Genomic DNA, 18,118 nt, shown 5'->3' with positions numbered 1-18,118 from the left:
TGATAAAGCATTGGCGGAGCTGGTGCAGACGAGGAAGCTCTGCAGAGGTCCCCGGCTGCTGCTTTATGGGCCCTTTCCCATGCTCTGGGGGAGAAATGTAAAATATTCTGTGACCAATGAACTTTTATAACAAGAACAAGACTAAGGGATGATTACTAGTCGTGTTTATCTCAAGGAACATGTTGTACCTTTCAGGATTGATTATGTAAACTTGAGTGAGAAGGTCTTAAAATGTAACAGAGAAGGAACTGTAGCAATATAGCATTATGAAAACACCGTGATTCATGGTGACTCTGACTAGCAACTAGATTTAGCCATGCTTCACGACAATCGCATCTTCTTTGGGGACTGTAGCGTGTTTTTAATTTCAAGTGAATAAATACGTATATAAACATATAAATGCATCTGCTTTTCCATCTCTAGAAGCATATCTGAGACAAAAAAAGAGCAGAAAGAGCCAGAGAAATGATCACGTATCATCATGCTGCATAGGGCCAGTCTCATTCAGCTGTTTGGAAATCCTGGAGTTCTGATTTCGGGTGAGCAGGAGGAAGGGAGGCCGGCAGTGACAAAGCCTCGCGCCTCCTCAGCTCTGCGTCAGCCAGCTCGGGCAGGGGCCTCGCTCGTGAGCTGCGTCCTTCTGCGCCCAGCGCTGCCGCTGCTTTGGAAGCGCTGCCCACAGCAGCCTTGGCAGAGTGGGAGCGGGGTCCTGGGCAGTGTAGGGCAGCGCCCCGAAACCACTGGGGAGTCAGCCCTGCTGAGGGACCTGAGCCCCCCGGCTGCTTCAGGAGGGATGTTGAGAGCCAGAGTGGGTATGGGAATCTGACAAGAATGCGCCAAAGCACGGGTGGTGATACAGGAGAGAAAAAAATGCCAAGAACATGTCGTCTGTGGTCCTGGAGCTGGATGTGTTTTTGTGTTTATAGATCGGGCTGTGTTGCAACCGGGCCAGGGAGCAGGAGCGACTCCCAGGTCAGCCCCGGAGCCCGAAGCGTGATCTCAGCGTGAGGCAGGGGAAGCGCCGCATTAGCAGCATTACAGCCTGCACTGCGGCCTGCTGCGAGGAACTCGCCGCACTGCATTCCGTGGTGCGCCGCGCACGGCACGGTGCCGGACAGCAAACCGTGCCCACGCCGCCCACGTGCCCACACCGCGGGTGCCCTGAGTGCCAGGCGGGACAGCCAGCCCTGCCCTGCCGTGGCAGGGGGCATGGACGTGCCCTGTGTCCCACGTCCCCTGTCCCATGTCCCCAGCTCAGCTGGGTGCTGCATTAGCATGGGCCCGGTGCGTCCAGGCGCGCTGCCCTGCCTCTGTGCTCAGCGCTCTGTTAGCCAGCGTCCCTGGTCTTCACCAAGGAGCTTTCTGGGGGCTCAGCTGTGGGCTGCCGTGGGGAGAGTGGGTTAACGAGGCCGTGCCCTTTATGGTTCGAAGCACTGTGTGGTGGCTGTTATCTACGCTGGCACCATTTAGTTGTACTTTTCATGGTCAGGATGAGTAATGCACATACTGAAAAAATGCAGATCTTACTGCTGTGTGAAGGACGTGTTCTGCATGGGAAAGGGAATTAGGGAGCTGTGCCACAGCAGGTACCGGCAGGAGAGAGAAACTCCTGATTCATCCTGAATTTCTCTTTCTCCCTCTTTTTTTCATTCATGACTTTGTGTTCTCTCTTAAATCCTGCGGGTCTGGTTTCTCACTGTGCCGAGTGCCTGCCTGGTGATTTCATTTAGAAGTGTGGAGGAAAAGCGCCCGTAAAATTAGGTCCCATGTTGCTGTGGTCTCTTTTGTGTTTTCTTTGTACTCACTGAACTAAAAAAGCAGTAAGACATAAAAAGGGAGATGAGATGCTTTTATAGCCAGAAACCAAGGGAGCCATGAGAACTGACGGGCTGGAGGCTTGCTTTGCTAACACACAGCAGTTCACGGAGCTCCCCACGCCAGGGAAAGGGACACAACCCTGATAATGAGGTGGCCCTTAAATGGGGCAGGCTGCTGCTTGTCCTAATTGCAAGGCAGCTCTTCAGAAATTCTGCATTTCCTCACAAACCTCTCCAAGTCTTGCACTTTAATGGGTCCTTACCAACATGCCTACAATCTCCACTCCGGGGCTGCCTCTGCACGTGGGTGAAGCCCAGCTCGTGGGGCTGGGGTGTCGCTCCCCCCCCCCTCCTCAGGCACCAGTTACACTCTGACAAACTCTCACTCTTCCCCAGTGCCTGTCAGTGATCAGCGCTCTCTGCCTTGGTGCTGGCAACAGCTTTGCCTGGTGAGGCTGGCGGAGGAGGGAGGACACGTCCGTGCCCGCACGCCTGCCCGGTCTGTCCTGTTCGCAGGGAGATGCCGGCGTCAGGATTAGTGCCAGAGCTGCCCTCAGAGCATCTCACTCCGGAGGCAGCTGTTGCAGTCACTGCGTAAGGTGACTTACTCACACCTGCCTGGCACCGCTCACACGCTGTCACCGCTTGGGGCTGCTTGCTTGGGATGCTCCAGCTCATCGTTGGGATGCTGGAGCTCAACCTGAAAGCAGTCCTGCCCCGAGTGGGTCTGGCTGATGGAGAAAGCTGGTGTTCGGCAGGGCTGGGAGTCACGGGGCATTGCCTGCCGCCCCCATTGCATTCGTTGTGGTGTCTGCTGCAACGGGCACTGACACCTTGGTGCTGCAGCAATGACTTCGTACAGCTGAACACCTGCCTGCCCCACGTCTCCATGTCGCATGCCCTGGCCCCTCGCAGCATCCAAGCAGTTTAAGCCTGGGTGCAGCTGAGGCCAGGGAGCCCCAGACCATGTCTGCAAGCAGAGGGGAGTCATTTCTGTGTGTCTAAAGCATCTCTTGCTTCAATACAGACTTCCTGGGAAGTAGTGGCAGCTGCTACCGGGGCTGGTGAGGCAGAACTGATTTTCTTACAGCCAGGGGCTTTGATTGCAACCTGGCTTCAGGGCACGAAGGAAAAGTACTCTTGAAAGCCCAGTTCTTTGTGCTAGAAATGCAAGAGAAGGGAATTTTCCTGCAGTGGCAGCTTGGCTGTGAGTACCGAGGCGCAGGAGCCAGGAGTTTGCCCTGTGGCAGTGCGGTTGTGAAGCCTGGGCCCTGCCTTGTGGAACCAGCGGCTGCTGGTGCGGCCCCGCTGGGCACAGGGGGCACCACAGCCCCCGCAGCAGAATGGCAGCCCTGCGTGCTCAGAGCCTGTGGCCTGCCCGGTGCTCCCTGGAGCACAACCTCAGAGCCCCACCAGCCCCTTCGCAGGTGCCTGGAGGACGGCCCCAGCACTGGCAGTCACGGGGCTGGCTCCCTGTTCTCTGCAATGAAGGGGTAAAGTCGCACACACCACTGCTCCTGCAACGTGTCCCAGCCTCCCCAGGATTCCTCTTTATCCCAAGGCACCAGTGGAGGCTGGAGCCTGAAAGGGTTTTCCATAGGCATGTGCTGGAGATGCCTTTCCCCAGCCCAGCCCCATTGACATTCATGAGGCATTCAGCTTCCAAACCTGTTGGCCTGCTGCCGGCGGCTCCCTGCTGCCTTGCAGCTCTGAGGCCGTGGATTTGGTCTTGGGGAGCCAGGACCCTCGTCCTCCCCCAGCAGGGGTGTGTGGGGATGTGTGGGGCTGGCAGGGCACCCTCCGTGCCTGTACCACGCTGGCCGGGCACCCCCAGGTCCCCTCGTGTGGGGAGATTGAGCCGCCAACCTCACTGCATGCTGTTCCCATGGAGCTCGAGCCAAGCTGCTCAATAGCTTTGAATTTATGATGTTCAGCAGGTGTCAGACCCAATTCTCCTACCATTCCACAGACCTTTCTGGTGTTTCAGATGACTCAGGAGTTCAATAAAGTTCAATATTTAATTCATGATGAAGTAATCCATTTCTGGAGCTGCTGCGAAGGCTGCCTGCCTCCTGAGGGCTCTTCCTATGAAGGACAAAACGCTGCTCCTGCCCCGAGGAGCAGGCACTGAAGTCACCCGCAGACAACCTGTGGTTCTGCAGCCCCCGGGGGCAGCTCAGCCTCCAGCTGCCCTCAGGGCTCACGGCAGGGTCAGCGGGGAGGCGACCCCTCAGCAGCTTTGCTCCCGGCCGGGTTGTGTTTTCCCCCAGAAGTACTGCAGTTACCAGGTGTGCTGTTCGCCCCCTTCCTACACCGGATTTCTTGTAGGATTGGTGCCACCCTGTTTTAGAAGGCTTTTGCTTAAAGAACTTTCTAGAGGTGTCACTGGTGGAAGTGCCATCTGTCGGGTTCTGCTATAACAAGAACTTCACGGCACTGCAGGGCTTTATTTATTTATTTTTTTCTTATGAATTCCCAAGTAGATATGAGAAAGATGTGGGAACCAGTCTGTGGCAGCACATGGAAGCAGCACGTGATGCCTGACTGCCAGCAATGTGAAGGGTGCCTGCGGAGCCGCACCAAGGGCACGGCTCCTGCCCCGGGCCGTGTCCCCCCAGCCGCGCCTTGTGGCCCACCCGTGGGGGCAGCAGCTGTGGCATGGCGGGGACACGGCTGTGGCCGTTGCATGCAGGTGCTGAGGGAGCAGCACATGGCCATGGCCCTGCTGTGTCCCGCAGGGTGCCAGGTGCTGGGCCGGCCCCACGGAGGGAGGTGGGCTGCAGGGACCCCCCAGCTGCAGAGCGGGACGTGGTGGCTCCCTGCTGGGCTGGGCTGCGACCTTCACTGGGACCTGAGCTCCTCATCAGGCAGGGCTGGGCTCTTTTGGCTGCGTAGTGCCAGCAACCTGAGAACAGCTCCTGTCTGCCCTTGATAAATGCCTCAACACCAAGTGATGATGCCCTTGCTCCTGACCAGGACACGTACGACACATCGTGCCCCATGGCTGCAGCCCCTGCTGCTCTGTCCCGTCCCCAGGTCCCAAGATGCCAGCGGGATGGCACAGGGTGGTGCAAGGGGCAGCAGGTACAGGGGATTTCCTTGGGGCAGCAGATTGCTTCATCAGTGCCAGCTGATTTAATTGAGCTCTGGGGGCTCAGCTGGGGGTGGTGGTTTGGGGGGCCTGGGGGCAGGAGTCTCTGTGTGAGTGGGCTCTGGGCAGAGCTGTGCTGTCACCTCCCCTGCTCGTTGCTGCTGTGTTGGTGTGAGCTGGGCAGGGAGCTGCTGCCTGCTGTGCGTGCACGTTCTGACGAAGAACCAAAGAACTGCGGTGTGTCCCGCTCTGAAGCGTTTCTCAGGTAGACTTTGTGTTGGTTTTGCTTTTTCTCAACTTTCAATCTTCATGAGGTTACAGCCTGTAAGAGCTAGAGTTAACACTGCTTCTAGGAGCTCTTTGCATGTGTAAGAAGTTGTCTCAGGTGCTCCTGAGCCAAACTGGCTCCCACATAAAGGAGAATCAGCCTGGAAGGAGGCTTTCTGTAAGATGCTGTCTGGCTTAGACCTGCTCTGCCTTCCTTGCTGCTGTAGTCACAGCAGCTCAGTGCCATTTCCCCTTGCGTTACAGACGTGGTGTGTGTTTGGCCCCTGCAGGCTGTCCCAGCTTTCCCCCCTGTCTGTTCCCTGCTGTCCCAAACAGCCAGTGTGGGGGTAAGGAGCACTACTGCTGGGGGGACCCAGCAAGTAAGGGTGGCTGGGGCAAGCAGCTGGCTGCTCTGAGTGCCTCATCCTCGCCCATTAGAGAAGGGGCTTTGGGGCAGGGTGAAATCCATTCTCTTCTCCCTGATGGCCTCCCAGGGCTGCCCAACAGCTTGTCTGAAGGGAAGCACCAGGCATGATGTGTGTGCCTGCAGGTCAAACCCGCAGCTCCTCTCTGCCTTGTGGGCTGCAGACAAGTACTGAAAGCACAGGTGGCACCGGGCACTTTGGCCTGGCCTTTCCTCGGGTTGTGCTGCCAAGGCAGCACTTAGATTTACAGAAACACGACTCTCTTTTAGGCTACATACTCCTGGGGAGTTTGCTGCACAGCAACCCTGGGGCAGGCATGGGAAAGTGCTGGCATCTCTTGGGCTGCCTGCAGGGAAACAACTCGCACATTGCTGCTTTAATAGGTGAGGTGGGGAAAAAATAGGAACAAGCACTTACTCAAAAATATATCTTTATTTTTTCAGTTTATCAGCTATTTAAATAATCCAATTAAAATATATTTTATTGCACATTAAAGAACCTTTCTGGATTCTCACTTTCCTATATAAAATAAGTTCATCTAGAGAGAGAAAGCAGGAGAGGGACTTTGCACATTGACACACACACGCACGTGTGCGTTCACTATGAAATCCCCAAGCAGCCAACCCAGTGCAGGATCTGCTGCTCAACATCTACACAGTGTGCTCTGGTCGGCTACAGAGAGGCTGCAGTAGGCAGGGCCGGGTGCAGGATCTGGGGCTGTGGGAAGGATGCTGTTGCTGCCGGGTATCCCTGGATGGCCCCTGCGGGGCCCAGAGCCAGCTCTGCCGGTGTTTGGGCAACAAGCTGCAGGGCGTGAGCCTGCTGGAAGACAGCTACAGGCTCGGGAAGGAAAGCCACAGCTCTGCTTCGTGCTCGGACAAAGCCAGTGTTGCTGTCGCCTGGCTGCCAGGTGCTCCTGCTCGCGGAGGTAAGGCGGGGACCTCTGTCGAGGAGGTCTCGCCTGCAGGACGGGCAGGGGCAGCAGAGGATGGGGAGGGGCAGCAGCCTTGAACAAATGGCGCAAAGCCTGGCACTGGCTCTGCCCAGCACGGTGGCAGTGCAGGGAGGGTCTGGTGCACGGGAGGCAGGGTGTGCGGTGTGTGTGGGGCTGGGGACACAGCAGGGGGGCAGAGGCGCCCTGTGCCCCCCTCCTGTCGGGGCGGTGCACAGAGCCTGGGCAGCAGCAGCCCTGCTGTGTCCCCTCCCTGGGCAGCACCACCGCGGGCAGCGTCGGGGCACTGAACCGGCGGCTGCGGGAAGAAAAAGTCCTTGCCTGGGGTTGGGCAGGAAGAGAAGCCGGCTCCCTTTGAGGCTGCTGGGAAGTAATCAGTGGCTGAGCTTAACGAGTTACTCCAAGGCTACGTTTAAAGGCAGCTCAAGCAGCATTAAATGAAACAAGCTTGCAGAATATGCGGTTCATTACTCTAAGCTGAATTAGGCTTCGTGCCCTTTCCGATGACTACTTTGGGATGACTTAGGTTCTCCGACTCAAGCTGTGAATAACTTGCTTTACAAGCACATCGGTGACTATACTAACTCTTCACCCCAGAATAACAAGCTCTTCAAGCCTTTGGAATCAGGCTCCTAATCAAAACTCAGCTTGAGAGCTTTCCTTGTATCCATTTTCTTTTCTTCCCAAGCCTCTGTCCTTACCCTTCCTGAAAATGTCATGCTGCGTTCCTGAAAGCCCCGTGTTTTTCCCACAAGTCAAGCCACACAGCAGAGAGCAATTAGTGTTGATAGTCAATGTGGCATCAATCTTCTGCTGTGGAGTAATTCCTGCCCACAAATAATGGGGTGCAGGTAGTTGGTTGCAAACACACGCCTCTGTTTGGCAAGACATCCCAGCTCAGTGCTACATCCTGCTCCAGCCATCTCCTGCAATAATTACCTTGGGAATTGATGTTGTTTGAAGTTCCTAATGTTTCTGAGCCCTTGGCTTTTGCGTCTGAGCTTTGCTCAGAGAATCTTAGGCTGCAAGTTCAATCCTTGAATAAGGGTCTGACCCAAGAGCCCTTCAGTGCTCGCTTGGGTGCGTGCCTTTCACCCCAGGCACGTGGGTCCAGCACCCACCTCTGACTTTGGCACCTGGATGAGCGGATAAATAAGTGTCAGTGTTGCCCAGCCTCCAGTGTGTCGGGCAGCTGCTCCGTGAAGGCGGTCTCTAGCCGCAAAGTGCTGTAGTTTGGGGGGGGAGTCCTGGGCAGGTGGCTCTCCTGGGGCAGCGGCAGGCGGAGGGCGGTGTTGAAGGTGGGCAGGTCCTCGTCGATGCAGACGGGGTTGTCGTGGCCCTGCCGCTCCACATCGCCGACCTGAGGCTTCCCCGACCCTTCCCTTTTCCGGTCGTTCCACCACTTCTTCGCCTTTTGCCACTGGCGCCGCATTACGATGGAAAGCGAGTCGATGAAGAAGACCTCGACGATCTCAATGACGCAGACGACCGAGCAGCTCATCCAAAGGCCCAGCTGGCCGCCGAAGTTGGAGAGAAGAATGACGATCTGGAAGAGAAGAGAGCACGAGGTCAGCAGCTCCTGTGGGTGCGTGCCTGCAGTGATGCTGCACCCAGGGTTTGGCGCAGAGTGCCGTGAGCCCTTCCCCTGCCACCTGCGTGGTCCCCTCCTGCCCGCTCTGCTGTGGCGGGAGGCTGGTGAGCTCTGTGCATGTTTGGGGTAGCCCATGGGGTTCAGGTGTCTTGAAAAGGTGCTGGGCAGAAGGGCTGTGAAAGGGCAGGACTCGGCACCCCTGGCTGCACCAGGTTTCCTGCCTCTGCCTGGACGGGACCCTCCTGTGGCTGGAGGAAAGCCTCCAGCCCGGCAGGAGAATGAGCTGTCCTCCTGCTGTGTGCTCACCGTGTTCGTGGGATTCTCCGAAATGAATCTCTCATTCAGGTCTTTGTAAAACACCATGAGGTTTGCGAGGTCCGTCCTGAGAGGAGAAACAGAAGGCGGCTGAGGGTTTAGTAAAACAATAACATGAAACATACTGAAAAACTATGCAAATAACCAGTTGGACCAGTAGGGCTGGGCTGCTCTAAGGGAGCTTTTTCCCCAATTGCCATCATTAGGGCTGCTAAGATTATATCTGAGCTTGAGGTGCAAGCTAGAAACATATAAATGGAAACTTACTTGTTCAACTTGTTGATTTTTTGCCCTTTGTCCCAAGAGAGAACTCGAAGCATCCAATCCTGGAAAAAATATAGAAAATAATACTATAGCTGTGTGCACTTATGTAGAAATACCCTAGAAAGGGAGCTCAGGCTCCGCAGCTCCTGGGACCAGCTTGGGCTCCCAGACCAAATGCGTGACAAGCCAGCTGTCCCCAAGAGGACACAACCCAAACTTAGTGTCATGGCTAACGAGTATCCCCTGGCCCCTCTGCCACTGCATTGAACTTTGGGGTTTGTTTAGCACCTCCTTCTGCAGTCATGGCTAAGCAGAACTGGGAACTGACCTCTGACACGATGGACGGCCACTGGGCGATGCTGGTGGTGAGCGCCCACTCCTTGAAGCTGCGGGGAAGGGCAGGTTGTTAGCTGTGAGCCCAACGCCCCCGCGCAGCCCTACCGCTGCCCTGGGGCAGGGCTTACCTGCAGGCATCTTTGCAGATTTGCTGGCAGCCCAGCTGCTCCTTCACGAACTTCTCGTGTAGTCTGTAGTAGCAGTACACTGCAAGAAGGGAACACAGGAGCTGTTTGAGAAGCTGGAGAGAAAAGCAGTGACCTTTTGCTGCCTATGCTGGAGTGAGGCGAAGGGGGTGTAGGTGGCCCCTGGGGCCATCGCCTCCATGATGGGGATAGCAAGATTTCCCCTACAAATATTGCAAAATACTGAGTAGTAGTTGTCACTTGCTGTAAGCATGCATGATTGCCTCACACAGTCAAGTCCTCCACTCGGCACTCCTGTGGTGTGTGTGAGTGACAAGCAATAAGGAAAACTGTCAGACACAATCCAAACGAGAGGCAGCTCCCGTGCTCTGCAGTGTGAGCGCTGTGTGGGCTACAGATCCCCTTTCCCACCCGCTGTGTGGGTGCCAGGCGCAGGCAGGGCCGTGTTGTGCTGAGGGCTTTGCGGCTGGCATGGGGTGGGGGTGTCCCAGCACTTACTCCAGTTGGGGTTCTTCTTGTAGTTGCAGTACTCTGCCCCGGCAGGTAACGGCTGCGTGTACTGGGCGCAGCCACAGGACTCCACCATGGCCTTCTGGAAGCAGGAGTGCAGGCAAATCTGGGGAGAGAAACCAAGACCTGGTGGGTCAGAAATGTGGGCTGCTGCCTTCTGCCCCATGCTTGTGCAGCACTTGCCCCTGGCTCCCCAAAACCTCCACTGCTCGTGGCAGCAGCAACAAAATGGGAACCCCAATGAACACAAAGATGGGCAGAAAGTGCTGCGGAGCGTTTAGGTGATAGTGCAAGGAATAGGAATATAATCCTTTATGAGGGGGAGGACTGTGTGCATGCTCCCCCTTTCCTCGCAGCCCTGTTGTTGCTTTTTCCATCAAAACCTCCACAGAGGCTTTTGGTCTGCAATGCCACCTGGTCCATGATTCAACAAGGTGGGGGAAGTGACTTGCTACTGAAAATGTTCACAGCTCTGACTGTTTTGTGTTGGTTCATGTCTGGAGATTGGAAATTGTAAGGATTAAAAGGGCAGTAGTCAGTATTTTCTACTAAAATGCTGAATCAGTTGGAGCAAGCAGGAACTGAGCTTTTCTTTCACAATTCCTAGTCATCTTTTTGTTCCCAGTCCCAGCCTTCCTGAGCCCTGAGTTTTCTTGAAGTACTGTTATTAAAGCCTCAGATAATGTCTGTGTGATCCTGCTAGGCAATACATCACAGCAGATTTTGGGTTTAATACCCATAAAATAAAAATCCAGCCGAGGAAAAGGATTTGCAGAAAGCAGCAGCTAATAATGTAATTGTGATTCTTCAAGTGGAGAGTATCAGAACAACTGACACTCTCCAAGAGGACCCAATTACAGAAACCAAGGAAAATTAGTGGAAACTTACTCTGTAAACAAACATCCTGCTATCTGGATACTGATTAGATGGTATCTGTTATTCTTGGAGTCCTAAAGGTCACAATTTCTGGCTTCAAGGGTTACTAAGCTGCAACATTTACTTGGCCAATATTTTCCAGTCTCACAGTGCTTGAAAATTGCCTAATGAGCTAATGTTCCTTCTTTATCTAACAGGGTGCCTAAGGGAACTTCAAACATCAACCACTTAGGAATAAAACTCTGATTCTAAAAAGTGCTGCGGTATCTTGCATCAGTGATTAAAAGCAGTGACCCTATGCCTGGGCTGTTAACAATCTCAGATCCTGAACTACAGAATATTGTAGAGCTTTTTATGAAGGTAGTTTTCAAGCAATTGATAAAAAACAAATGCAACGGTGATTTACCTGGAGGGAGTAGCTCTTGTTATAGAGGTTTTCTACTGGTATGTCAGCACCAGTCTCTGTACAGTCACTGTAGGGCTTGCTCAGCTTGCGGGACCGAGTCTGAGAACCAGAAAAGAGCAAATTTTGGTTTGGGAACATCAGAGAAACCAAAGAATCTCCTGGCAGCTCATTTGTGGTTGTAAAACTTTCAGTGATGGGGTGGTTTGAACAGCACGTTTACCTTCTGCCACCTCAAATGATTTGTCAAAATGAAGGTTTTCTGGTTTGTACAGTTCATTTCTCAAAGTGCTGTTCTAGCTTCATCTAGTGCCTCCGTATGCCACCTCTGCAGGAATACTGAGGTAGTATAACTGTAACAGTGAGGATTTTCCACAGCAGAGTCTTTCATCAGTGTAATTTCTCTCACTGCAGAGTCTTAGTGACCATGTACCACTTATCCTGAAGAGAAAGCACCTGGGGAGAGCTGCGCTGCCCCGAGCTGCTGCTGTGCTGGCTGCTCCTGCTCTGCGGGTAAAGCAGCACTTCGGGCTCCACTAGTGCTCAACAGCACCTCTCCAAAATCACTCCAAATGTTTGTATCTCCTTCAGGACCGTTTCCACGAACTGCTTTGACCCTTCCACTCTGTTGAATGCTAACAGCTTTTCCTGTTCTGCAATCTATGCCGAGAGAGAAGAGCTGTGAAATGCCAAGTGCTGTGCCTGCACGTGGAGTTGGGAGCCCTCAGCTTCACGAGACCTGCCTCAGGTTAGGCTGTCTGCTTCCTGCAGCTGTACCTCCCTCAGCCCCAAACTCGCTATCTTTTTGATATAATTATCTACTTATAGCAAAGAAAGTGGCCCAAATGCGACAAGAAATGTCACTTATTTAAGAATCTGTTCACTCATCTTTGTACAGAGTTTACATTAGCGGCTGGTCCTTCAAAGGCTGATAAATGCCTGCCTAGCTGTAAGGTACTGACTGTAGAGCAACAGGTTACTGAGATCAGGCCTGACAGCAAGCATCACCTTTCTGTTTGCACTACAGAAACGCCAAGTCTCCAATCATGAATTTGACAATAAAAGGTAGGACACATTGGCTCTTTTAGAAATATGCCCAAACCTCTCTTTGGGGAAACACGGAAATGTATGATTTCAGTATTACAGGTGGGCAACTTCTGAAAAAAACAAATGAAACCAGCTTTTGGTAGTTATTCTTTTAACTTCTGTAGACAATCTGATGCCAGGATACCTGCCTTGGCGAGCATACTCCCTGGCAGATGATCAATCTTTTTTATAGATTATTATTTTTTGTCACAGCTTATGCCCCTATGAAAGCAAACTTGTTTATTTAGGTACTGAAATAATTTCCAAACTAAATATTTAACTGAAGTACTGAAACTGCTACCAAACAATACCTTGTTTGCATTCCAAACATCTTGGAATATTTTTGGGGGTGGGGGTGTGTGGGAAGTCCTGGTATACAGCAGAAGTACATGAGTGATTAGGAACCTAGACGCTGACATTTGCATTTGGAAAACGTCCCTTGCCCTGCTCAGGCCTACAGAGTAGAGTGGTTGTGTGCAGCACATCCCTGTGTCCTCCTTCCCGTGTTTGGATGCAGGTACAGGGACTGATCCAGCCCCTCGGCTGCGCAGCCCTGTCCTGATAACCACAGCCCTGTCCTGATAACCACAGCCCCCTCAGCAGGCTCTCTGCAGTCTCGCTTCACTGGCAGTACAGCGATCACCAGATACAGGCTTTTGTTTTGGGTCCAGAAACTGTGTTGAGCTTCTGTTTCAGCTGATACATTAGGATGCAATCAGAACACTTTCTCATGCCAAATCTTAAACGCAGCCACCAGGATGTATTCACTCTTGTTTTTATACTATATGCAACGGTTCAAATCTACTGTGCCAAGGAACTCTTGCATTAAATATTGATATTCCTTCTGCAGTGGCTTTCTCCTGCATGGTGTAAGAGTTACAGAAGAAATACAACTTTCTGAGGGTCTGCCTCCTTCCCACCATTCTCATTCTGATGCCTTCTATTTGTTTTTTAGGCAGCATTTATCCCTGCTGGTTAGACCAAGCAGTTGGTGCCCCAGCTTTTCAGACAGCTGGAAGATAGTTAGCTATTTGCACATTTTAAAGCAGTCAGCCTTGTATTTAATGTCTTTTCTAATGCATGGACTATCTAGATCTGGCACACCCAGCCGGGACAGATAAGCAGGATCCCTGATGCATTTGAACCAGCCATCAGTGAAGAAAAGGCAGAACTAAAGCGCTCACTTAACAGCCCATCCAGATGAAAGGAAAGTCTGGCTTGCCTGATGGCACTGCTTTCACTTCTCCACCACAGAAAGAAGCCCCTTGGGTCAAACGCCTGGTTTGCACTACACTAATTGGGGGAAATTTGATAGCCGTTTGATGGCCATGCATTTGATAGCCCATCTCAGTGGCTGTGGATTTTGCTGTGAAAACAACACAGATACTGTAAAGCCAAGGGGCTGGAGAAAAGGGAGAAAAAACAAGGTCCCCAGTAGCTGCTTGGTTTATAAAGAACAGATTTTCCATCCTCAGAAAAGAAAACTGTTCAGAATAGTGCTATCACAGGGTTTTCCTAGGGGTGCTTCAGCTGTACAAATGAGGAATTAGCTGCCCTCCCAGCTGGCTGTGTTCAAACACCGCACTGGTTCACATTTACACCTGGTTCATAGAAATGATGCCGTGCACCTGCAAACAAGATTGCTGTCACTCACAAAGTGCATCCCTATGGAGGTGGCCGCTGCAGTTTCGATTTCTGTGCCGATGTCCTCAATAAAGGGATACTCGTCTTGGTCATGGACAATGATCTTGGCTCCTGTTGATGTCACCAGGAAAGGGTTGTAGTCTGCTTCGTCGATGTACAGAACAACCTGCAATCCTGAAGAACAGAGATGGGGTAGGAGCAGTGTTAAACCAGAAGCCAGAGCCAATTTTTTCTCTTCAGGGAGGGCACCAGAGTTTACTCAACACTACCTGGCCTTAAGTGGAATTATAACAGTCAGGCGATGCCTCTGCCATGCTAGACTGAGACACTTAGAGCAAGTGGTGTCCCTCTGCAGCCCCAAGTACAACAAACAAACAACGACTCCTTAGAAGGCAGCTGAAACTTACTTTAAGAAGTTATATAACTGGAAAGCAGTAATTTCAGATGGAAAACACTAGTGATGCAATGATATTATCTTTGTATTCTCTGGCAACAGTTTGCACTAGTTCAAACAGGCACTTCCCCAATCAGACTGCACATCTAGAGCCAACACATCAATCACTCTCCAGCAGGATCCAGTTCACTGAACCGCTCGTTATCTAATAGTTCCTCCGCAAGCAAAGTTTCCTTACCGTACTCGCTGCCTCCGGTGGAGGTGCTCAGGATCGTCCCATTTTCTCCACTGTTGAAGGTATAGCAGTTGCCGTGCAGGGGGTGATGGAAACGGGTGAAATGCCTGAAAGAAACCAAATATTGTTGCATTGCCCTCTGCAGTTTTAACTGGCTCTGGCAGAAACTCAGCAGGTTTGGACTTTTTTTTTTTTTTTTTGGCCAATAACATAGCAGGACTGGATTTGGATTTTTCTTTTTTTTTTTTTTTGTGTAAGCACTTCATTTTCCTGATTTTTTTTTCTTTTTCTTTTTTTCCCTTAATATCTTGAAACTACATGGAAATATGATCTGGTTTAACAGCACCAGGAAATGAAAGATTTCAGAGGTTTTAGTGTGGGAGTCGGGGCTGAGAGAGTGGGGGGGCAGATTTCTGAACTAGCAGGAAGGTGGCAGTGGAGGGGGCAGAGTCCTTTCTCATTCAACAGTCAAGTGTCCAAAGGAACATGAATCTTCATTTTTCAGAAAAGATGTCACAGCCACGGCCGTGTAGGAGAGGCTGAGGAAACACCCTTGCAGTTCAAGCACGTTCATGTCTTTCCTGAGAACCTCCCCTCCCAGTCAAGCAAATCTCTCTTAATTCCAATAAAATATTTTATGATTACAGACACAACCAAAATGCTTCCAGAAAAGCTTCAGCTCTACCTGCTAAGGTGAGAGTTACGATGCAGCTCACTTTGTACGTGGCAGTGGGAAAATTGCTAAAGCCATGTACAAGTGCAACTTCATCCCAAGGGCTGCACCTGGCAGCTCTGCCGTTATCCCGGCATTAAGGGATGACTCTCCCACTACCAAGACACACGGGAATTGCACTGCAGCAATCATAAGCAGGTAGATCCAATTCTGACAAAAAACATGAGTTTATCTGAAATGTGGAGAGCAGAACACTGAGGCAAATGAAATCAAAGAGCATAATTGAAGTTCATTAAGACACGAATGTTTGCTTTCATTTAAAAATAGAGCTGGTTCTTGCTGGAATTCAGCAAACTCCGAATATTAAATTCCTACGTATGACATACTTGGAAATAAACCGGTAAGCTGGCAGGTATTTTCTGTGCACTGACCTTTTGTCACAAGATAGGCCATCAAAGAAACATGTCAATAGAAGGTCGTCAGCAGAATAACTCAATTCTTCTTTAGTCTCCAAGGGAATTTGAGCCATGATGTTCATGTAATGCAGTTTGTACCACTCTTGGATAGCATTAACACCAGAACTGAACGTATAAAGTGCACACTCACTGCTGTTGTTTGCATCGCACTGATAATTACAAAGGAGAAAAAGCATTTCAGACGGAAAGAAATGATGTGTCCTATAAAGTCTGTGTGTATCATTTCTTTCCCACTGTAATAATCACATTTGAAGTTCTAGTGGCAGCAAGAGGACAAAGGGGCACCAAAAACCTTTCATTCAGGGCTAAATGATACAGTCAAATGCTTCAGGCCAAAAAGAAAGGTCACGGATGGCACTAAGTCTGTTTTGGCTAGACTTCAGGAAGGCGTTTCTCCTCCAGAGAGCGGGAGATGGATCTGCAGGCAGGTGCGGAGGCAGACTGGGCAGAGGGGTGGGCAGAGCTTCATTCACTATCGCGCCACTAAGCGAGCAATAAAACCCCCCAAAGAATACCCCCCCAAACACACCCTCAGTGCCCCCAGCAGGAGGTTGCTGCCCAAGGAAGGGTGCCACTCACCAGCTGGAAGCCGATGATATCGTTTGAATCCCCGGAGTTCACGATGGAGGAGTCCTTGTGAAAGACGCTGCCCTCAATTTTCCTCTTCCTCCCGCTGCGGAGGTCAGTGGCCGTCCTGGAGAAGTCCTCGAACTTCAGCAGAGGGATCTGATTGAAGAAGTGGCTCTCCGTCTCGTTCCAGTCACCCGCCGAACGGCGCACCTTGGACTTGCCCTCTGAGAACCCGTAGAAAGTCTCCAGTGCTTTTTTTGTCTCTTTGTCCAGTTCTGACAAGTAGTCTTTCATCGAACTGTACCTGTGTTAGAGAAAACGGGAGAACACTGTGTCGTTCACCGCACTCCCCACCTGACTGCAGCACGCTGCCCGCTGCGCGTCTCAGTGCTCAGTGGGTTCTTTGTCACAGACCCGCATCCACCGCTTCTGACCCCACTCATTTAAATCGGCGTGGGGAGAGGCTGAGAGGGCTCAGGGAAGGGACCGGGGAAGGGAGCATCGTAAGCAGAGCAGACTGAGCCGATTCCCGAGCTCCCGGGAGGTTTTGCCAGCAAGCCCGAGGAGGCAGCACGTGTGGAAATGTGACTTCTGCAGCTGTGCCAGGAGGCAGCTGGAGAGCTGGACGGCAGGGAGGGACTGGGGCAGATAGCTGGCAGCAGAACACACCTCAGCATAAAGCGTAATTTGGCAGGAAAAAGATATTGTTGATAGAAAAAGTCAAGGCATCCCCTAGGAAAAGAAAGGTAATGGAGTGACAGCTGCTCCCTCTCCCCTCTTCGGGAGATGTCACTGTTTGTAATCCTGGAACGGCCATCCTAGGGAGAAGGAAATTTGAAGAGTGCCACAGACCCGCCAGGGGCCGTCTCCAGCAGAAAGCTAAACCAAGAGCTGCGGCTCGGCAGGCAGTAAGTGGAGAGAGATTGTGATCCACAGGTGTCTGAGAGCAAGAGCACAGAGCGGGTGTGTTAGCTGATGAGCTGTGAGGGAAGGGAAGGGAAGGGAAGGGAAGGGAAGGGAAGGGAAGGGAAGGGAAGGGAAGGGAAGGGAAGGGAAGGGAAGGGAAGGGAAGGGAAGGGAAGGGAAGGGAAGGGAAGGGAAGGGAAGGGAAGGTGCTGAGGAGCAGCAGGGCCGTTCTGCCCGAAGTGCCTGCAGCCAGGGCAGCGCGGGGCCGGGACTGCCAGCCCGGCGGCCAGCACAACCTTACTTGTAGGGGTTGATGTTGCAGATGGTGACGGCAGGGAAGGGCAGCTTCTGGAACTGGACCGTGACGGACACCGAGGCGCTGTAGTAGTTCAAGAGCAGCTCCGCGCACTGCCAGAGGATGAGCCCCACGGCGCTCAGCGTCAGCAGGATCCAGATGAACCTGCGCAGCCGTCCCCGGGACACGACGATGCGGCGGCAGCCGTGCGTGTTGGTGTTGAGGCAGTACCAGCGCATCAGCTCGCTCAGCGTGGGCGCCTGCGGGCCCCGCACCGGCAGCGTCCTCTTGATCCTGGCCGTGATCTTCTTCCCGGGGGCCATGGCGCTGCCTGCGGGGGCACCGCGGGGCTGAGTCCGGCCCCGACGTGCCCCGGAGCCCCGCTGCCGCCCGCAGGGGCTGGGAGGGGGCCGGGGCCCGCTCCTCGCCCCCGCCCGCGCCGCTTGTGCCGGTTCGTGCCCTCGGACGGGACGGGACAGGACGGGACGGGTCGGGACGGGAAGGGTCGGGGCAGCCCCGTTCCCCCCGCCCGGTCGCGGCAGACCCGTGGGGGCGGCCGGACCCAGCCCCAGCCCCAGCCCCAGCCCCAGCCCCAGCCCCAGCCCCCCTGCACCCCCCGTGCCCCCCTCACCTCGGCCGCCGTCCGGGCCCGTCGGGGCCATGCTGCCGCTGCGCTCCCGGCCCCGGCGCCGCCGCTGCTGGCTCTGCGGCCGCCCGGCCCGGCACCTACCCCCCGCCCGCCCCCGCGGGGCCCGCCCCGGCCCTGCCCTGCCCGGCCCTGCCCGCCCCGCCGCGCCCTGTGCGGGCACACAGCGCCGCCAGCCGGCAGGGACGGGAAGGGACGGG

General features: G+C 53.2%; 1 long non-coding RNA gene across 2 annotated transcripts; it reads left to right on the top strand.

Moving 5' to 3' along the window:
- The first annotated feature begins 5,046 nt into the window (after positions 1 to 5,046).
- LOC311444920 lies at positions 5,047 to 13,722 on the top strand. Of its 2 annotated transcripts, XR_014698129.1 has the most exons (4): positions 5,047 to 5,173; positions 11,585 to 11,741; positions 11,892 to 12,058; positions 13,173 to 13,722. It is a non-coding gene; the product is annotated as an uncharacterized lncRNA (long non-coding RNA). The 2 variants fall into 2 exon arrangements; XR_014698130.1 differs by having other exon boundaries at positions 11,892 to 13,722.
- The last annotated feature ends 4,396 nt before the right edge of the window (positions 13,723 to 18,118 follow it).

Source organism: Aythya ferina, assembly GCF_964211825.1.
Source record: "Aythya ferina genome assembly, chromosome: 15".
Classification (NCBI taxonomy): Eukaryota; Metazoa; Chordata; class Aves; order Anseriformes; family Anatidae; genus Aythya; species Aythya ferina.
The sequence above is the reverse complement of the archived record's forward strand: the minus strand, read 5'-3'. Positions and strand labels throughout refer to the sequence as shown.